Source organism: Perca flavescens, chromosome 10 (assembly GCF_004354835.1).
Source record: "Perca flavescens isolate YP-PL-M2 chromosome 10, PFLA_1.0, whole genome shotgun sequence".
NCBI classification, from domain to species: domain Eukaryota; kingdom Metazoa; phylum Chordata; class Actinopteri; order Perciformes; family Percidae; genus Perca; species Perca flavescens.
In genome coordinates this window covers 8,106,312-8,124,168 of record NC_041340.1, presented here as the reverse complement: position 1 = coordinate 8,124,168, position 17,857 = coordinate 8,106,312, and the positions used below count along the sequence as shown (strand labels likewise).

At 40.1% G+C, this 17,857-nt stretch overlaps 1 pseudogene; it reads left to right on the top strand.

Moving 5' to 3' along the window:
* The first annotated feature begins 295 nt into the window (after window positions 1-295).
* Window positions 296-17,857, top strand: part of LOC114563339 (cathepsin Z-like) — a 35,717-nt pseudogene continuing 18,155 nt past the window's right edge.

Below are 17,857 nucleotides of genomic sequence, written 5' to 3'. Positions count from 1 at the left end.
CTGGCACCTACGGGCGTGGTGTGATGGCTGTGACTGTTTGTTCAAAACAACAATGGCGGACATGATAGACAGATGGTACATCCAATCCCCTGCAAGGTATTTTTTGAAAGTGCCTGCCCTTTTCCTGACAGTTTCCAATGACGGCTTCTCAGATGGTTCTTTGTTAACAAACCATATTGCGCGTTGTTAACAGCTGGGGGCTTTTATTGTGAAGCAGCTATAGGAAATGCTATGCGTTTATCACTGAGGCAGCGACACTTTTGTTAGCGGTGCTAGTCCTCAAACAGAACACAATATGGACAGTGAGCTGTTGGACGAGCTGCAGACAGGCTCCACTGCATTTTCTGCAAACCAGCACAATTCCAACATGTCAAGGAAGGTAAACGGCACCTTTAACTTCGCCATGCCGGCCTTGCTTGAGTGGTCATGGTTGCTCACGGCTCAGCCCATCACAAGTATCTCTACCCACATTGAAAAACACTAATAGTGTACCTCTGAATCTCTTTAACCCTTTAGCTTTTTTCTCTTTCTTCTGATTCCACCATTACCTTTCATCGCTTCCTTTCTTTCTAGCAATATGCCAAACGCCTGTTTCTCTTTATGCCTCTCTTTTGGCACTCACACTTGTGTCTACTCACTGCTGTCTTTCTCCTACTCCCCAACATCTCTTCTATCCCTGGTTGTATGGGAGATGAGGTAAAAGAAAGGGGAAAAAACCCTCTAACCCTTCCCTCGTCTTCTCTCTTTTTTGAAAGCTTGCCTTTGTGGAGCTGCCGGGAGCAGCTCCAGTGTCTCCAACCGCAGCCAGGGCTCTTTTCATCAGGAGAGGTTTGAAATCTAACTGACCCTATTCATGCACTGCCAAGCCTTTGCTTGTACTCATGCTACATAATACGAGGCATTGCAGCGCCTGGGGAATGTGAGTTATTCGGTGAAGGGGGAGACAACAGTAGAAGAGCACAGAGGGAGTTTGGATCAAATCAGAAGGCAATTTAAAATGAAGACTCATTTTTCCTTTAGTGTCATTACCTTGAGGTCATCATCCAGTAACTGCTATATATAGCAGTCTGACGTTTTTAAGTTTGACTCCATTAAGAATCTGAAGTTTTAAACTGGCACTCCAGATGTTTTTTTTCTCCATGTTTTGCTCAGTAGGCATGCTGTGGTCTTTCTTGCACTGCACTTCCCAGAGATCCCCTGTCAGTCAAACAGCATGTCAAACACTAGGATGTCTTTCTCTTTGCTTCTCTGCTTTAAAGAAAAAGGCATTTTCTGTAGCTGGTACTCTTTTCTGTATGAGACTTAACAGTTACAACTGCTAATGCCAGACATTCTTCTGATTATCTTGCAATTCAAACTAATATTGGAATGCTTCTCCTGGAAAAAATAGAAAACAATATTTCTTGATTGTACTGTGAGGTTTTGAGTGAAAAACTTCTTGACTTTACTCCCCAGTTGGTAGTGGTTGGTAGTATGAACTGGTGTTATTCTAGAGTTCTCATACAGTGTGTTGCAACTCTGATTTTAAACAAGTTAAACCGCAGCCAATGAAGACAGACCCCCCATTTACTGCCCACTTCTTCATTGACATCCTGGTGAAAACTGTAAATAAAGACAACACTAACTAACTAACTAAACATTCTTTTTAACAAAATCGTCACTCGTGTCTCTAACATGTTCACTGTCAAATAAATAAACTAACGGCATTGCCTTTACGATGCTTTCAGTGGATGCAAGCAGATTGAGGTAAGAACATGGGCCAGATCAAAACGTAGCAAAAGGTTTTTTTAAACTGAAACGGGGTTGCGTTGAACACCCTGTTGTGTACGCAAGCGCTCTGCCTTTTTATTACCACGGGTTTACAGACACGCCTCTGCAGATTGGGTATCCCCTGCGACACACCCACCAAACGGGAGAAAACACAACTCAAAGCCCGTTGCACACCGTTTCACAACGTTCCGAGGAAACATGTTGTTTAACCAGTAAACCGTAACAAAACGGTGCACAATGTTTTGAGATTGAACGTGCCCCATGCCCTGCCCATCTGCTGTAAACAGGAAGTGGCGGAACCGGAAGTACAAAAAACGAAAGTGAAGTCATCGTAAGACGACGATATAAAAACAAAACAAAAAATATTATTAACTCTAACTTTTCAACTGGAAATAATTATAAGACATTATGTAAAGAAAATGTTGTAAAGGCAACACAGTTATGCTGGCTGAAAGACCAGTGGTGGTATGTGCCAAGCAGTGTTAATGGCACTGAAAGGGGAGGGGCCCAGGGTTATCTGCAAAACTGCAGTTCACCACTGAGCTCCATCACCTTTCACACAATAAAAATGTGTTCATTATGCTGTGGTAATAACTAATTCCAATTCCACGTACGAAAAAACGAAGCTAAATGTGAAAGGTTCTTTTTGATTATGTCTACTATGTTTAAGGAAGGCAGCAGGAGATGAGCCAGTTACTCAGCAGGACTGCATAAAAAAGGTTTAAGGTTAAGGTTTTGTTGAAAAAAAAATATTCTGGATCACTAATTCACTTAGTTTATCATTACAGGCGCTGTATAATATTCCTATAATATCTCAATCTGATACAGTTTAATACAGTGAGTTAAACATAGTCGGATACTTGCATGCATTTTTTAACTTCACAACATTTTAATATGTTCATATTGTGTCTCTCTCTCAACAGAATGCATTTATATCTTTTGACTTTTCAACATGTTCCTTCCTTTTAATTGATCACAGTATTAATCATTCTTTAAATAGCTACTAAAAAAGTATTCTTTTATATATTTCTCTTATTTTAACTAGAGCATAAGTATATTTTCTAGGGGCTGTTCGTCTGTGTGTCCTATCCGAAAGCTCTCTAGATATCAGGGAGAGAAAACTAAATACACGCACATCAGGATGCCACCCAGAACTATCTAAGCAAAGTCTTGATAGTTTTTTTTTTTTGCAAAGATCTTTTACTCTGTGCTGCAGTACACAATTCATCACAGCAACATAACATTTACTTCTAATGCACCCATGTAGCATCTTGATTGGTGCAAAGGTTTTATTTACCTAACAGGCACTTCAGACGACATATAGCTCAACACGCACAGTGAGCAGATTTGGTAATTTTGTTTATACAGCGTGTAATCTCTGCAGACCTTAAATGATTCAGGGATTCTGGGTGCTTAGAACACTATGCAAAAGGCTTTTGTGAGCCTGTTGTGGATTTAATTACTGTCGTGTCTGATCAATCGTTCATAGAGAAAAGAAAAACAAACATTTTACATGAAAATGGAGCTACTTATTACTCTAAATGTCAGAGCAATTTCTTCATCTGAATGAAAACGTGTTTCACTGATTACGTGGCAATAAAAGCTACTTGAACTTGAACTCCTGATCGCAGTAGCACCAAAGAGTTGAAAGTGATTATGGGTTAATGAACTATCATTCTACCTAAAAAATAAGCTTGCAATACAGTAAAAACTTTCCCCCCATTAAAACTGTGGCCTGTATTAACTAAAAAATTGTACTCTGAGATGATGTGGCCTTTAAAAACTCAGTGACTATATCCCTGTAGCCCTGGCATCTTCAATAAATTCAAATTTGTAAGAGAAGATCACTTTTTGTCTGCTTCCCTCTATAGTCGACTTTCCTCCCACCTTGGTGAAAACATGCAAGGCTTCCCTTGAGACATTAGTATCTTCATTTCTGTTTGTTTCTGTTACTGTTTTTAATTTGAGTTGACTGAGCACACACACTTCTTTTCAGCAGCACTGCTTTATGCTTACAAGGTTACAAAAGAAGCCTCTACTTCAAATGACGATACACTAATTTTCACACTCTCACAGGCTGAAATGCCTTTACTTCGGAATTAAATTGTCACCATGACACATAAACAAGAGTGAAAATAGCTACTGGGACCATAAATCTTTTTGGAAAAACTGTATTTGTAAGTAGAAAAAGATTGATAACAGGAGTGCTCCTGGTGTCCCCTAACACCCTAATAGAGGCGAGTGTGCGTTGTTGTACTTTCATAATGCGTTTGTTAAATGCTTTTTATTTTCACTATCCACTTGAGTGCCTAGAATTAAATGTTTTTTGCCACACCAAACATATGGGTGAAAGCATTTTTCTTTCTTTTGTATTTGAAAGTACGTTGTATTGTAGTACAGTGCATTTTCTTTAAGCCAGCGGCCATTAGAGGAACTGGAGTTTAAGTCTCTTCTTCAGCACTGAACCTTTTGCTGTTTAGTAACAGTAACATACTTGAATTGCTTTAACAACTGTAGTGTTGAATCACATTTGGGTAAATGAGAATATCCTAAATTAACTTTCACATAAATCTCATAAGCGCCTACCTGGTTGCAGTGGTCACTGTATTTTCTGAGTCAACCCTGTTGGGATTGATTTGAGGGACAGAGCTTCTCAGTATAGAGACATGTTGTTGTCACAGACTGTGTATGGCCAAACTGCAATATAAGCTTGTCTTTTGTTGAGACTGAACACAAGTCAATAAGAAGTAGGTGGCTAGTTAACGAATAGACAAGCTATAGAAAATTCATCAGCAAGAAGTTTGATGATCACCTAATCTTTTATTATTATTATTATTATTATTATTATTATTATTATTATTATTATTATTATTTTATTTGTCTGTGACTAGATTCTCCAATGTGAGGATTTTATAGAATCATAAACTACACATATTTAGGTTTTGGACATTTGAAGATGTCACTTTAGACTACTAATTATTATTATTAATACAGCAATCGTTTTTTCAAATATATCTTTTGTTACGCAAATGATATATTTTGGGTGGAGTCATACAATAGGTGCTGCAGAGATCAAACCTGTGAGTTTGTGTCACTGGACTGGTCTCTCACACCACGAGGCCACTCTGAGTAGATGTGCAAAATGTGCTTGTGTCAATACAGACAAGCCTAATGGTCTGTGTGTTTAGACTCTTCAATGGGATGACACTGGGGCTTTGGCGGGTTATAATGGGAACACCAGTGTGTGAAATATGTTATGCAAAGGAAGCAGGCGAGTGATGTAGCAAAGGGCCACCGTTTGGCACTAAGTCGAGAGAGTCAGCAATAAAGAGAGGACTAAAGTAAACAAGCCGCTGACATTCAGTTTTGGCCGCCACACCACAAGCAAGAGGCGCCTTCCAAAGTTGGCCGAGTGAGTGCTCAGACGCACCTCGGTCACCAAGCAGGAGGAAGACCTCTGAAGAGCTCCGAATTCATTTTTTAGAGCTTTACTTGTTGTTTAAAAATATAATAAATTACAGTATGTCTTTTGTATATTAGTACAAGTTACAGTACTGTAGGTTTGTAAGTGCTTGGGACCTAGATTTTCTATATTTTATAGAAGAACAAACATGAAGAATAAACTTGGATATCTGGTGAAGCATTTGAGCAGAATTGACATGAGGGTTTTATTGATTTATAATGAAAATTCTAGATGCATTCACATATAAGAAACAGCTTAGCTTGAGCGCACTTCCTTCAGGAGTTATACAGACCGTTCTATGTTTCTTTTTGTGTGGAAAATCATTTTGTATTCTGTTCAGAAAAAGGGAAATAAATTGTTTGTATCTTTGTGTGAATTGATAATAGGTCAAGTCTGCTGACCATGCAGACATAAGATACATGGTCATGTTTTGAAGCTTACAGCCAGAAGAGCCATATTCTTGGGTCTGATTTTTCATTTATTTTCATGCAAACACATTACTTTGCTCATCCCTGCTCTGTCCTTCTAACATCCGACCCTGATTAATGCAACATGTAATGAGTAACAGGCAGGGGGAAAGGAATGTGTAAAATGAATACTGCAAGATTTTAAACTTGACATTCTGTGTTTATGCACACCCAGTTGGACAGAAATACATCAAACATTACAAAAATCACATAAGCTGGCACTCTTATTATCTTAATATTCTATGTTATCTATGTCATGTTGAGTGAGAGTTCTGTGGTTGAGCTTTTATGTGAATTATTATTCGGAGAGCCCATTGGTTTCCTAACATTGGTTCCCTTTCCATTCAAATGTCAGAGAAATGTCAAAAGAAGTCATTGCTCCTGACAGCTGAAGTATTAACAGCAAGTGGTGTGGAAGTCGCAAATTATGAATAAAACATAACATGTCGTGTTTGACAATTCCATCACTGCTAATAAAACCGTGGGCGTGCTGGGCTTTTGCCAATCATCATTGACAGCATTAATTGAAATGGTAATTAAAAATCCAATTAATCATGCAGCCCTAATGGACAGAAAATGTAAAAACGGCAGATTGACCTTCAAAATAGATTTTTTTTCTTTGCTCATACATAAGAAAATCTATATTATATCATAAATATGTTTGCCCTTTCAAATTAAATGGAGAGGCACATTATTTGTGCCCCGAGACAAATGTGCAAACATTAATTTGGAGTTGAATGGTTTATGACCGACCAGCCAATTTAATTATGAGCAGTCATTTAAGGATTAGGCCATTACTGTCAGATAGAGTATGTGATTTCATGCAGGGGATTGCAAAAGAGCTAAAGATAAATATTGAGAGCACTTTGAAGGGATCCTAAAAATAGCCACGAAAAACAAGCACAATTTGCCATAAATTGCTTTCTCACACGAAATCTAATATGTCATCTCTAGTTGTTCGAAAGTCTTGAAGTTCTCTTTAAAAGTCACCCCCTCCTTTTTATAATATTTGCAAAACATAATTACATTTTCATCATCAAATTCAAGTTTAGCATCACTGACAAACTGCACCAATCTCCCAGGGAACCTGTAAACCTCTATGCCTTTCAAAAACAAATAAAAGATAAGCTTATTATCCCCACTAGCAAGAACACAGGAATTGTCTCGATCCATTTGATTGATCACTAGACGTGTGGGAATAAGTCTAAACCCAGCTTTCCCCCTGACATCAACCTCTGGGCCCTGTCATGATCCTGTTTCCAGGATGAGCCTGACTCCTGTGCCACTGACACACAAACCATTTGAGCTCAGCACACATCCCGGGAAAAACTCATCCGGACACATTCAGCTACAATAGTGTCACGCTCGGATTAGCTCTGTGAGCACTGTCATGGCCTTTTGAGCACGAAGAGGGGTTTTGGGTGGCAAGGGCTGTGAAATAACAGAAAGGGGGGGGCGTGTGTTGACGGTCTGTTTTGCACTCTGAAATGAACCAGTGTGCTGTATGCGATAAGCAGCTGTGGTCAAAAATAATACAAATAAAAACAAAAAACAATGAAGGGGGGGAGGATATTTGTCATTACTCTACAGATCTTGACACTGATATGTGAGCCTCGCTGCTTGGTGATTGCTGTATTGTCTACTTCATTCTGCAGATAGGAGATGAAGACTATATGGTTGAACCTGGAGGCTAAATTGTAGTGCATATTTGCCGAACTCAAGAATCATCCCTTTTATGTCAAAAAAGCTGACCGCCCCATTTTCCAGCAGACACTTCAGAAAAGCAAACAATCGGGTCCAGCAATAGCAGCGGTATTGTTGCGTCCCCACGTTTCTCATAAGGGCCCTCCACTCCTCCTGCCCACCTCCCAGAGTTTCAATCCAAACCTGAATGAGGTCCAAACAAAGAGGAGCTGTCAGTGGTCTGCTAGATTTGGTGGATTAGGCAGAGAAATGAAGACCTATCGCAGACTTCAGCCAAATAGACTCCCTGTATCTAAGCGGCAGTGGCAAGGAGCCACATTTCTTTCACGGCGGCCTTTTAATGAGCTCTAATTAAATATCCGTGGGCTCAGCAATTGTCCAGGGGTAAGTGTTGGATCGCTGGCCACCTAAAACCAGAATAAGAAGAAACGGGAACGATAAATTCTCAAGGGATAACCTGCTGTAGCCACCCTGTCTTTCATTTGTTTATCATAAATCACTGGTTTTCTGGAAAATAGAAACATTTTGCACAAGTAGGCCTACCTCAATCCTAGGATTGCATACCGCAATGTGCATTGTACAGAAAAGCAAACTGATAGAGAAACAAAAGTATAAAGCTCACAAAAACAATGATCGGCACCTTTGAGTGTCTTATGTAAAGCACTTTGAATTGCTTTGTTGTTGATAGGTGCTATACAAATAAAATTGCCTTGCCTTGCCTTGCATTACCTTACGAAATTGCATGGTAATACTATATCTGGCTGTTGTCGAGACATTCCACTCTGAAGCACAACTCGACATTCTAAGTAGACTAAATGTTCATTTCCTGTTGGCTAAGTTATTTATTTTCTAAGGAATTCTGGTGACTTAGAAGCTGTTCTCAGCTGTAATTGGCGAGCAGAAACGTCAGATAGGTTAGGCCACCGTGTTTAACTACATATTTTTAAATGTTACAGTTACGGCTAAAAAATGACAACAGAAATAGACTGTTGTTTGCGGATTACACATATCTCCGCAATTAAAATTAACTGCCATTTGTCTGACCAGAAGTGATTTTTGTGTTAACGTAACGTCACTGTGATTCGATCTGTACTTTATACTTTGTATATTCATGGTATGTCATCTTTTTCTGATTTGTAATCACTGCCGTTGAATGTATTGTCTAATACGGCTCCATAGTTGCTTCCAACTCCTGTTTTCAACCTTTACTGGAAGTTTGTTTAGCTCGCTGCATAGCTGTGCATCTACACACACGACAAGTCAGTATGATGTATACTCTGAATAATTAATAAGTTCATTGTAAGTTAAACTAAAAAGCTGAAGCACCGACGAAAAAAACACAGTTTTGAATTTAGTTAAGTGTTAGCACCTGAACTAAGGCGTGAAACTGGAGACTAGCGTGTTGTTTCTCCTAAACTAATTTTGCAAATAGTACCCTGGGAAGGATCAAGTCGTCCATTAGGTACTCGCAGAATAGCAGGAAAACAAAAAAGAGCTTTAATGTCTTTTTCTTCTCATTCTCTGTAATGCAGATACTCTTCCTCCCACCGAATACTGTGGGAGGAAGAGTATCTGCATTACAGTCATAGTGAAGGCCTTGAAAAAGCCTCGCTCTGCAGCTTCCTACTCATCATTTTATGTCACATTCCTGTGCAAGATCCGTGTGAACACCTTCCAGCGAGTGCGATTCCTTCCACTTGGTTGTGTTTTATTCATGGGTGCCTCTCTCTGCACCATTAAGCAGCAGACGTAGCCCCGCTCCGGGAGGATGCGTAGCGTGTGGTACACTTACAAAGGAGATGATCAGGCAGGCCTACTATTTGTAGTACCAAAAAATAAAAATCTCTGGACTACTACTACTAAAACTACTGGGCTGCATTATACTGTATGTAGCCTCAGAAGAGTACTATCATTTATAAGACATGTGGAACCCTAATAATATGTGTTTCTGACTAAATTAAGAATAATAGACAACCAGAGTTCGGCTGTAAAATCAAAACAAAAGAGGACACAATGCCAATCATAAAGACTAAACATAATTTAAGTCTGTGTTTGGCTAGATCGGCTAACCACCACAGGGACAAGCTTAATAGCTAACAGCCGGCAAGAAAAGCACTCTGGTCAAGATATAAGAAAACAAAAATAGCATTGACAAGTCTTTCCAGTCAAACATGACCATTTATGGCCCTGGAAGCTATCTACCTAGCCTAATATGGCTAGAACTGCTATGTAAGGTACCTTGATGCCCACATACAAACATTTGACCTGAAAAGGCTATAAATGTTTATAGTGTATTATTGACCAACCATTCTGTTTGTGTTTGTATTAAAGGAGGATGAGGCTAAATGTCTGTCTACACAGGGAAAACAAAGAAAAGGTTGTATAATGTCTTCTGTGGCTCTGGAGGGAACTTTCTAAAGTTCGAGGAAATTACTCAAGTGTCTACTGACCACAACTTTAATGAAAAGCCTGCATTATAAACTTGTGACACGAAGTGTGACTTTTGTGAAGCGTGAATGTCTTGAGCAATATGTATTATGGCACGTGTCGAATCCAGTTATTGACTCATAAAAGTCAGGATGATGGTCTCTGATGCATTGAGTTTGAGCCTTCGTTTTTGACGTTTTGATTTTTTTTCCTATACTTAAACATGCACCTGTCAAAAGGAAGGGAACCTGCCACTAATTGGCAGCTAGATATTATTTTTTGCAACGTGCCATAATATTGCCTTTTCCTACATCTTGCCTTTTCTACAGAGCTGCAATCTAAAACTACTCATCCACACAGGTCCAACCACTGAGGTAAATCAGCCAATGTGATTATTTCTGCTTGAGCAACAGAGAAATGTTCCTAACTCTGAACCTCACCAAATAAGCATTTGGCTCAGATAATGTGGCTATAGCTGCGGCCTTTTACTCTCCAAGTCCTTGTATATTTGGAGTTATATTTCTGTTTATGTTTTGTCATTTATGGAATGTTATAATTCCTTCACTCGATATATGGAAGAGAGAGAGAGAGAGAGAGAGAGATGAGAGGCAAAGACATAATGTTGTGAGAGGAAAAGAGAAGAGGGGAAACAAAGGGAGAGACAGAAAGAGACACAAAGAAAAAAAGACGACTGCACAACTAGTCTGAACTGAGGATCTGTCTCATGACTTAAACATCCTGGGGGATAAAATATGCCCACACTGCAGGGATTCTTTCCCCAGTAAAACTTGCAGCTTCAGCACTGTGAGAGGCATGCATCAATGGAGTATTGTATCATTGTGTTGTGATCATATTGCGCTGCCTCATGGTCGGTATAAAGCTGCAGTGATCACACTGTGGAATTATGGAAAAAGTGCTAAAACAATACATTTGCATCTCAGAAACAGCATAGTAATAGGATATAATGAACCACTATAATATGCTATGTAATGAAAAACTTCAGCAGGTAACTCCTCTTACAGAAAAAGACTTTAGCCTTTATGGCATCTCCGAATATAAAACCTGTGACTTATGGGGAGGACTTTGCTGCATATCCTCTACTCCACTTGTTTTTCTATCACTCTCTGCTGTCAACAAACAAGTAAAATAGCTTTAAAAAAAAATCTAAAACTACCTCATACACATGCACATCTACCGCTGTCATATATGCAGTGATGTATTACAGTACACAAACTAGATCATTATTTACCCCTCAGGATATACATGGATCAGATGTCCTCCGAAATACACCAGTAGTGGTCTGACTTTTAGAGCTTTTGCCTTTATCATGACTCCAGATATCACAATATCCTGCACAGGAATCAAAGCTGGAATCAAATATACATTCTCAACATCTCAGATCAAAGTTACAGACGGGTAAAAAATTGAACTCAACCATGAGTATCCAGAACAGCTTCAATGCTCTTTCACTATTTCTCAGAAACATAATCCCTCACTTGGTGTTTTCATGATGGTGATGGAGAGCGCTGTCTAAAAGTAGAGTCACATTACACTTCTGTCCTGAAAATATTTGCTACATATCATATTCACTTCAACTGAACCCTGCATGAAGGGCAAATTCAAGTAGGGCTGCGACTAATGATCTCCATTAATCGGTCAATTATTTTCTTGATCAATCGATTAGTTGTTTGGTCTAAAAAAAAAGTGAGAAAATGGTAAAAAATTTCGATCAGTCTTTCCAAAAGCCCAAATTGACGTCCTCAAATGTCTTGTTTTGTCCACAACTCAAAGATATTAAATTTACTATTATAAAGGATTAAAGAAATTAGAAAATATTCACATTTTAGAAGCTGGAATCAGATGTCTTTTTCTTCATAAAAAATTACTCAAAACGACTAATTCATGAATTTACCTCAAGTAGTCTTACCCTGAAAAACCATGAATTGCCACATTTAGCCTTTTGTATATTGTGAGGTGGAAGGCTGTAGTGTATCTATAACGAGACTGGGCAAGTATAAGTCAAAGGGTCCATTGCTGCTGTTGCTAACACTCGACAAAAACTGGAATGCAGGGAAGGTCAGATTCCATTAGAGAAGTGTTATACAACCCGGGGTGGGTGGGAGGGCACAGAGGAGGGCTTTCATTCGCTTGCCTTGCTGACTTCAGAAGCACCAAAAATTCCTCTGGGGTATTTCTCTGTAGCCAGGTGATTTCCAGGCCTGACCATCCTCAGATTGAGCCACAAAGGGGAAAGGAAGGCAAGGTAGGAAAGGGAAGGAGGAAAAAAGAGAGGGATGTAGGCAGGGATGGAAAGAAAAAGAAAATGAGAGAAAGGAGATGGAGAGGAATTGAGGAAAAGAAAGGAATACAGGAAGGTCTGGTTAGTGTGTATCTGTATCCAGGTGATTTCCAAGTATTGCTGAATTGCCCAAGCAGTTTTACCAGCCTCAGGATGAACCACAAAGAGAAGGAGAAGACATTAAAGAAAAGGAAGGAAGGAAGGAAGGAAGGAAGGAAGGAAGGAAGGAAGGAAGGAAGGAAGGAAGGAAGGAAGGAAGGAAGGAAGGGAGGGAGGGAGGGGAGGGAGTAGAAGAAGATTGGAGAAGAGTAAGTGTTTAGGTTTAGCCATCTTCTAACTGAGCTTGGAAGTGCAGGAAGGGAGAGGATGGAAGAAGAGAGGGATAGAGGTGAGGAAGGTAAAGAAAGAAAATGAAAGGAAAGGAAAAGAAAAGGAAGGAATAATGTATGTGAAGAAAGGAAATCTGCTTCCAGGTGATTCTTGTTTTGAACAATGAGGAAAAGTAAATGAAAGAAAATAGTTCTTTATCTGGATCATATGCATGGCCTTTCTCAGGAGGAAGCGAAGGAAAAGGAAAGGAAAGAAAAAAAGATAGGTCAGAGTTTTGTGTATCTGTATCCAAGTGACAGGTGAAACACGAAGTGTTTATCTGTACTGAGGAGATACACGGTAGAAGAAAAGGAACAGGTGAGACCATCGTCAGACTGCGCTAAGAAGGAAAGGTCAGTTGCAGGTTTTGTCATCCATGATTAAGCTAAGAAGGAAAGGAAAGGAAAGGAAAGGGACACTTTTGTGTAATATAGGATAAACCCAATAAAACAGAATGCCTTTTAACTCAATCATGCCCCATAAACCCAACCCCCACCACACCAATACACACACACACACACACACACACACACACACACACACACACACACACACACACACACACACACACACACACACAATCTCACGCATTTCTGTGACAGAGGATACAATGCTATCTCTGATGCCTAATCCACAGCAGCATGGGGATACTGGAAGGCTCATGACACAAATTGAACATTTCAACATGGTGTGCAGGAGTGCAAAGACCAGACTTACCCTATCAGAAATCTAAATGACGTGTCCTTTGTGCCAATTCCTGTGTACGTTCAGGAAATGGAACATGGGATTGTAGGAGACATCTATTTTATGTTCTAAAGCCTTCAATAAAACTCTCACTTCTTTTATCCCCACCACCACCTCCGTGATAACAAAGGAGGTTCTCTGTTTTGGATCCGACTGTGCCTTCAGTTTGATGCATTGAGACATTAGCATATAGATAACCCCTCTGAATATAGGACGTAAGGGAATTGGAAACAGGAACCGAATAAATACTGTGAATAATCAGAAGTTACATTTTTGAATTAACATAACTTTGTCTTTTATTCTTCAAAATAAGAAAAGGACGGAAACAACAACTGCAACATCTGGTTTGTTTTGCTCATGTGGTGCTCTCCTTTTAGACTGGAGATACAAAAACAGGGAAACAAAATAAAAAAATAGGGTATTTTATATGATGGCTGTGGCTAAAGCGACTAATACAACTCATTTTCACTTTAATCAAACCACAGATAATGCCATTTTTCATTTATGTGACGGATAGAACATCCAGTCAAAGAAAAGAAGTACTCTACACACACACACACACACACACACAGACATTGGAGAGATGCCAGAGTGATGGGACTGCCAAATAGTTGGCACTCCAAGCAATTGGGGGTTGATGCCTTGCTCAAGGGCACCTCAGCAGTGACCAGGAGGTGAACTGGCTCCTCTCCAGCTACCAGACCACACAAGGTCAGATCTGGACATGAACCGGCCCCCCTCCGGTTCCAAACCAAGTCCCTACTGACTGACCACCCAGAAAAATCGACTTTTATAAAAGTAGAATATAGGTAATTATGAATTAATCAGTTATAAAACCTTTAATTCTAAAAAACATCCCTGTCTCCTAAAATTGTGTTCTTACTGTATACGTTTGTGTTAGAAATGCTGCGTGGGCTTTGTTTTTTAATCAACATAGCGACCAAACCTTCACACATATCTGCAAAATAGCATTGCATTTCATTTGTTTTTCCCACAAGTTTCCATTTTGGGAAAAATGCCTATTCACTTTCATGCGAAAATTTAGAAGAGAATGATACCACTATGATGTCTGAGAGTGGTTTCAATCTTCTCAATTAACTCTCAGCAAGAAAGCAAATGAGTGGAAGTTCCTGTAAGGGTAGGCAAAGACAAAGTGGTTTTGGCTAAATAAAAAAATAAAAAAAGATCTGTGTATCCTATCACCTGCTTCAAGTCTGTGTTGATTTTTTTCCTCACCTTAACCAAACAACTTGTAACCTAACAACTTGAGGGACATGGGACAAAAGCCCCACTTTTGACCAAGAGCGGGGCTTTGCCTGTTACTTCTGCCACTGAGTGCAATCGCAACAGCAATTGCAATTAGTACTACAGTATAGCAACGGATTATGAAATAGAGTTGGAATAAAGTAGGAATACAGGTGTCAGATCTTTTAATCACACCTGTATCATTATTTTTCATCAGCTACTGAATGTCAAATCATTTCTTAAACAGTACAGTGATAGGCTATAGTTTAACAATTAAATGATTCCAAATCTGGGTCTTCATTAGAAAGCTCATTTTGTACCTGATTGGTTCCTTGTAGTCCTATTCCCCAGAGTATCTTTTAGCTTTGCCCAATTCAAATTGGTCATTTAAATGAATTGACTCTGGGAAATGTGAGATAAAAAGGTCTTCATACTAAATGACAATTTTGTTATTCACAAAGTCTTTAAAACTGGATAATATTCAAACCAATTGGCACCGTGATCTCACGGGCCTCTGAGTTCTGCCCTGATTCATCACTCATGATTCTTCCCCTGTGCTCGTATATTATTTTCACATCCTGGCCTTTTATTTGATTTGAGGTGCCAATCAGAGTGTGATGAAAGTGTCTGGAACCTCACTGAGATCGATCTGAGCTGTATCTTCATGCTGAGAGAGACACTGCCAAAGAATTCTCTTAAAGGGGCATTCCACTAATGTTATTCAGCGAAAGTAGACTTGAAGCAACGTCCAACAAGTTCCCAAAGGTTTGGTTTTACTTGAGTGTACAATAACAAAAAGTCCCCGGGAGTTATGTTTAATTAAAACAGATTTTTTGAATTTCTTTTCTTTTGATCTCATTGTGCATTTTCCTTTCTAAAACTAAATTCACTTTTAAGCTGCAGAGAGAAAGGGACGTGTTGGTGCTGAAGGGAGACCCTGAGGCAATCAGTATTCCGGTCACCTGCTGCACTACATAAAAAGCATGCTAGCAAGCTGTGGACAAAGACGCCCCAACACACAATGCATGTGGAGTCATACACACACGCACACACACACACACACATAAACACAATCACAACCACACATATGCTTTCAAAAAGCTTCATTGAAATAAATAGCAGCCTCTCCGGCAAGCTGCACCTACAGCAGTTTCTTGGCTTTGGCAGCTGGTGGGGAGGGCGAGGGAAGCAGAGAGCCAGCAACAGATGATTAAAGCTTGACAAAAGGTTAGGAGACGTGACAACACGGCTGCAAGTCAATCAGCAGGGCGCAATATGAGCACCTTTCCCAGATTCCAGGTAATGGAGAGGAGGAGAGGGGGAGGAGGTACGGGGGGGCATTGTGGAGTGATGTTGCACAAAACGATCAACTTTCAAGATCCCTTTGAAGTCCAGAGTCAAAATTTACTCCCCCAGACAAAGAACCATGGGCATTTTCGCTGGACAACATTGGTGATTAAAAGGTATTAGAGGGTTTTCCCCCTGAAGCACTTGAATAACAACAGGTCAAATCAAGCATTCGCAATGAGTAAACATGTCTGGCTAAAAACTCCCAAGGTTTGGAGGGCCTGTAGCGATGGCAGGTGGTAGTTAACATTTCAAAGTGTAAGCCCTCCTGAATTTCAACAATTTTCTTCTTTTTTTTTTTTAAGGGGAGCATGAGGGGAAAATAAACAAAAAGAACAGCGCAGATAGACAAAGACTTCACCTGAATGGACAGTGTTGTGGTTACAGACGGAGGGAGAGAAGGAGGAGCTCGAAGGAAGAAGAATGTCTGAGCTGTCACATGTTACGTTAGGGTGCAAAAACAGCTCACTGTTATCACAAGGGCATTTTGTCATTGACGCATTCGCTAGGGCTAGATTTATAGTGGTTGAGTTGAGAGCCAGCTATTACCATTGATAATTGATGGACTGTAGGTGTGTGTGTGTGTGTGTGTGTGTGTGTGTGTGTGTGTGTGTGTGTGTGTGTGTGTGCTCATGTTCATGCATGTATATGAAGTGTATGTCAATGTGGCTGCCTCCACCCCCAACACCTTCTCTCAGTACCAACACCCACCTCACCCTCCCCCATCCCTGCCTGTCAGTGGTATGGGCTTCTGATTGGGGGCCCTGGGCTCAGTCGCCACGGAAACTGCACCAAAGCAAACAAAGGGGTGGAACGGAGCCGAGGGAATACGGTGACACAAAGGGGCTACCTAGCACAGTGGAAGATTTCAGGAGAGACTCACACAAAGCCGAGCCGCCGCTAAACAGCAAAAGCTGTAGTAGACGTCTCTTGTTGTGCCTCTCATTAACAACAACGCTGCATCTTAACACTCGGGCTGAAATATGCAGTTTGCTTCTGTGCACGAGCTTTGAGATTTCAAATTAATTCCCTGTCTTTCTCTCTTCCCAGCTCTGGAATTGCTTTATTAACATATGCAAATGACAACATTGGAGATGTGATTAGTCAAATTGCACAAATGTTGTGATTTTCCATGCACGTGCATAAATGGAGCCGGTCCAAAGTAATTTCAATTCATCCTCTGCTTATCGCTGTGCATTTTGTCAATCAAACTGCAGTGGCTGGCTATAAACCGACAACGCTTTGAAAGCTCTTTAATTCCCATTGAAGCTGCGGTAGCGAGCGGCATTAGAAGATGAATTCACACCAGCCATAACAATAAAAACAAAACAATAGATTAGCTATTGTCCATAAACATTAAACCGATTATGGCAAATTAAACTCCAGAAGCCTAGAATAATATAAAATCCATTAATAAGATGAAGGTTTTAAATATGTAACATTTAAATCATTCAATATTTCCTCAACCAAAGGGCAGTAATGCTGACTGATGAAGAAGAGAAGCAGACATAGGAACATACAGGAAGTCATTGTCCTAAAGCAGGGGATTACATTTTCTTAGGGGCCTGTGGTTGGTCCTGTCCACTGAGACTCATTAAGAACGGCCTTGACATTAAGGGCCGTCTCTCTTTCAACCTGTTTGCGGCCATGATGCTGAGATCAAACGGAGTGCTATAGGTGAGGGCACTCTCAATGGCCTAAAGCTGGTCATTCATCCTTTTTAAAGACAGGAAATCAGGCTAAATGGAGGCCCGACTCCTCCTTCTCCCTGCTAAAGTGGCTTCAGAGGCTGCAGAGTCTTTGCAGTAAAGAATTTCAAGTGGCCATGGGCCTTTGAGGGGGAGTGCAGAACCAATAAAACCCAGGATTACTTGTGTCAAAGAAACACACCTGCATTTCATACATTGTCAGTGCTTTCTCCTAATCACTAACTCCAGGCAAGCTGAAATGAAATGCCTCTTTTCCAGAAGAAACCCCAAACAATGTTGTTTTAGAATATTTTTCACAAGTTTTTACTTGTCC